Genomic DNA, 5,033 nt, shown 5'->3' on the forward strand with positions numbered 1-5,033 from the left:
GAGAAGTCCAGAATAATACATTTACAGTGGTAAAACATAAAATAGTACCAAAGTGCTTTCTCGATAGCAGGCCCCTGCCCATTGCTTCCTTCCCTTTGCAACCAACCTCTTGACTATTTCTTGAGGTATTTTCATTTGTGTAAATAATAGACTTTCAGTGCTATTTTTGGTATATGGTCTTCAGACAACATTCTACTGATATTCTATTATGAATTATGAAGATTTAGCATTTTACATCACTCCATGCTCATCTTCTCTTCCCCACATACCATCAATATAATTAAATTATCTTTGTTCAAATTTATATTCAACATTTGCCTTATTATAGCTATGTAAGTATGATTTTACTGTTGAGATGAGTAGTGGTTTCACTATGCTGATTATGTCTTTCTGTGTACAACTTTCTGTTTATCCTGGAGTCAACCACTGCTTCACTTTTTTTGCTCAATTAAAATAATTATTTTAATAAAAATTCATCCTAAGATAAATGTACATGAATGTTCTAAGAAATAATAGAGGAACTTCCCTGGTGGTCCAGTGGCTAAGACACTGTGCTCTCAACGCAGGGGGCCTGGGTTCGGTTCCTGGTCAGGGAACTAGATCCCACACGCCACAGCTATGAGTTTGCGTGCTGCAACTAAAGGTCCTTCATGTCACAACAAAGATGAAAGGTCCTGTGGCTGCAGCTAAGACCCACCACAACCAAATAAAATAAAACTTAAAAATGTCAGTAAAGTGGAGTCATACAGAGAGAGCCCATCTAACCTTTATCCGGTTTCTCCCAATGGTAACATCTTGCAGAACTATAGTGTACAATCAAAACCAGGATTTTGACATCGACACAGTCAAGATACAGAACATTTCCATCACCACAAGGATCCTTTTTGTCCTTTTAAAGCCACAGCCACTACCTTTCTGCTTCCACCTGCTCCTTAACCTCTGGCAACCACTAATCTTTCCCCCATTTCTAAAATTTTGTTGGTTCTCAAGAATCTTAAATAAATTGAATAATATAGTATGTTAACTTTTGAGACTGATATTTTTCTTTTCACCCGGCATAATTCCCAGGAGATTCATCTAGGTTGCTGCATATATCAATATTTTCAGCCTGTTATTGCTGAGTAGTATTTTATGGTATGGATGTATCACCGTTTGTTTAACCATTCCCTTATTAAAGGACACCTGGATTGTTTCCAGTTTTTGTCTATTATGAATAAGGCTGCTATAAACATTTGTGTACAGGTTTTCGTGTCAACCCAAGACTTCATTTCTCTGGGGAAAATGCCCAGGAGTACAATTTCTTGGTTGTATGACAATTACATGTTTTCTTTAGAAGAAAGTGCTCTTTTCTACAATGGCTGTTTCATTTTGCATTCTCACCAGCAACATGTAAGCAATCTAGTTTCTCTGCATCCTCACCTGCATTGGGGTCATTATTTTTTATTTTAGCCATTGTGACAGGTGTGTAGTAATATCTCATTAGAGTATTAATTCGCAGTTCTCTAATGGCTAATGATGTTGAATACATTTTCATGTGCTTATTTGCCATCTGTATATCCTCTTAGTGGAGAAGGCAATGGGACCCACTCCAGTACTCTTGCCTGGAAAATCCCATGGGCAGAGGAGCCTGGTGGGCTGCAGTCCATGGGTTCACTAGGAGTTGGACACAACTGAGCAACTTCACTTTCACTTTTCACTTTCATGCATTGGAGAAGGAAATGGCAACCCACTCCAGTGTTCTTTGCCCGGAGAATCCCAGGGACGGGGGTGCCTGGTGGGCTGCCGTCTATGGGGTCGCACAGAGTCGGACACTACTGAAGCAACTTAGCAGCAGCAGCAGCCGCATATCCTCTTAAATTAAGTGTCTATTCATGTCTTTAGCCCATTTTTAAATTGTATTATTTTTTACTTTGAGTTTTTAACAGTTCTTAATATATTCTAGATAGAAGTCTTTTGTTGGCTACTGTACTCTGCAAGTATTTTCTCCCACTCTGTAGCCAGTTTTTTCATCTTCCTTAATAGGGTTTTTGCAAAGCAAAAGTTTTAAATTTTGATACAGTTTGATAAAGTCCTAGGATTGTTCTTGATCTTGCATGTGTGCTCAGTCGCTTCAGTTGTGTCCGACTCTTTGCAATCCTACAGAGTAGCCTGCCAGGCTCCTCTGTCCATGGGATTCTCCAGGCAAGAATACTGGAGTGGGTTGCCAGGCCCTCTTCAAGAGGATCTTCCTGACCCAGGGATCGAACCTGCATCTCCTGCATCTTCTGCATCACAGGTGGATTCTTTACTGCTGAGCCACTGGGGAAGCCCCTTCTTGATCTTAGGAGGATATCATTTAGTATTTCATTATGAAGTATTAATATGATGTTACCTATAGATTTTAACGTAGATGCTCTAGATCAAGTTGACAAAAGTTCCTCTCTATTACTATTTTTCTGAGAATATTTTTTATCATGATGTATGTTGAATTTTGTCAAGTGCTTCTTTTTGAATCAATTGATATGATCATGTGATTTTTCTTCTTTAACTTATTAATATAGTAGATTACATTGATTGATTTTTTCCTAATATTGTACCAGCCTTGCATCCTGATATAAACTGTACTTGATCATGGTGCATAATTATTTTTGTGTGTTGCTGAATTATTTTTCCTAATATTTTGTTAGGGATTTTTGCATCATGTATTCATGATGAAAATTGATCTGTACAGTTTTTTGTGCTGTCCTTGTTTGGTTCTAGTATCAGGGTAATACTAGCTTTATAAAATCAGTTGAGAAGTGTTCCTTCTTCTGTTATCTGGAAGAAATTGTATGATATTGGTGTTAGTGTATTAAGTGTTATTTGCTCAGTTGTGTCCAACTCTTTGCGACCCTATGAACTATACCCACCAGACTCCTCTGTCCATGGAGTTCTCTGACAAGAATACTGGAGAGGATAGCAATTTCCTTCTCCAGGGGATCTTCCTGACCCAGGGATGGAGCCTGGGTCTCCTGCATTGCAGGTAGATTCTTTACCATCTGAGCCACCAGGTAAACTGAGATTGGTGTTAATTCTTATTTAAATGTTTGGTATAATTATTCAGTGAAACCATCCGGGTTTAGAGATTTGTTGTGGGGGAGTTTTGAAATTACTAAGTCAATTTTGTTAAAATGCTATTCAATTTATCTATTTAATATTGGATGAGGTTGTGTGGTGGGGCTTCCCAGGTGGCGCTAGTGGTAAAGAACCTGCCTGCCAATGCAGGAGACTGAAGAGATGTGGGTTCCATCCCTGGGTCGGGAAGATTCTCTGGAGGAGGGCAGGGCAACCCACTCCAGTATTCTTGCCTGGAGAATCCCATGGACAGAGGAGCCTGGAGGGCTGCAGTCCTTAGGGTCACAAAGAGTTGGACATGACTGAAACGACTTAGCGTGCATGCACACACGAGGTTGTGTGGCATTGTATTTTCTTAAGAATCAGCACATATCAACTAAGTTGTTGAATTTATGTGTGTAGAGTTGTTTGTAGTGTTCCCTTATGTCTTCAAGGTTTGTAGTGATATCTCTTGTTTGATTCCTTATACTGCTAATTCGTGGTTTCTCTTTTGTCATTTTTTCTAGAAATTTGTCAACTTTATTGCTGTTTCCAAAGAACCATCTCTTTTTTAATTGATTTTCTCCATTGTGTCTTTGTTTTCCATTTCGTTGAATCTGTTCTTTATTATTTCCTTCCTTCTGATTGCTTTGATTTTATTTTCTTTCTTTTTTTCTTGATGAGTCAGGAGCTTAGATTATTGATTTGAGAATTTTATTTTTTGTAATGTATGCATTCAGTGCTGTAAATTTCCCTGTGAGCTATGTCCCACAAACTTTAATATGTTGTGTTTTCATTTTCATTTAAAGTATTTTTGAATATACCCTCAGATTTCTTCTTTGACTCATGGATTATTTGGGAGTGTGTTATTTAGTTTCCAAGTGTTTAAAGATTTTCCTGTTATTTTTCTATTGCTTATTTCTTGTATGACTTCCTTGGTAGGTTAGTCACTCTTTTGTGTCTGACACTTTGCAACCCCATGGACTGTAGACCACCAGGCTACTCTGTCCATGGAATTCTCCAGGCAAGAATACTGGAGTGGGTTGCCATGCCCTTCTCCAGGGAATCTTTCTGACCCAGGGATCAAACCCAGGTTTCTTGCATTGCAGACAGATTCTTTACCATCTGAGCCAATATTTCTTTTAAATTTGTTGAGTCTTGTTTTATGGTCCATGATATAGTCTATATTGGTATATGCTCCTTGGGCACTTGAAAAGTGTATGTATCTGTTGTTATTGGTTATAGTGTTCTGTATATTACATTAGATCCTGTTAGTTGTTTGTGCTGTTCATTTCTACATCCTTATAGGTTTCCTATCTAGTTTTTCTATCAGTTGTTGAGACCTAGAGTGTTGAAGTCCATTACCAGCGTTGTAGATTTGTCTGTTTCTCTAGAGAAAGAGTTCTGTCTTTACAGCTTTAAAACCAGTTCATCAGTTTTTGCTTCATATATTTTTCAACTTTGTTTTTTGGTAAATACACATTTGATTTTGCTATGTATTTCTGGTGGGTTAATCCTGTTGTCATTATGTATTGCTGTCTCTGGTAATTTTCTTTGCTTTGAAGTTTATGTCATCTGATATTAATATAGCTATTCCTAGTCTCCTTTGATTAATGTTTACATGATACATCTTTTTTCCCCTTTAACTTTTAACCTGTCTATATCATTATATTTGAAGTGAGTTTCTTATAGACAGCGTAAAATTGAGTCCTATTTTTACATCTACTGTTCTCATCTCTTTTAATTGATGTATTTGGGCCATTTACACTTCATGTGATTATTGATATGTTAGGGTTTAAGTCTGCCACATTACTTTTCTATTTTCTGTTTGTTCTGTTTTTTAATTTCTATGTTTAATTAATTAATTTGCTTTTCTGTGGGTTAGTTGAACTTTTTTAGGCATACCTTTTAACTGTTCCCCATCTGACCTTCACTCATACTAAAAGTATGGGGGTGATCTC

General features: G+C 37.4%; 1 non-coding gene across 1 annotated transcript; it reads left to right on the forward strand.

Annotated features, from left to right (window-relative positions):
* Positions 1 to 523: 523 nt before the first annotated feature.
* Positions 524 to 596, forward strand: TRNAE-CUC (transfer RNA glutamic acid (anticodon CUC)). Its single transcript has one exon. It is a non-coding gene; the product is annotated as a tRNA-Glu (tRNA).
* The last annotated feature ends 4,437 nt before the right edge of the window (positions 597 to 5,033 follow it).

This window comes from Bos mutus, chromosome X (assembly GCF_027580195.1).
Source record: "Bos mutus isolate GX-2022 chromosome X, NWIPB_WYAK_1.1, whole genome shotgun sequence".
NCBI lineage: Eukaryota > Metazoa > Chordata > Mammalia > Artiodactyla > Bovidae > Bos > Bos mutus.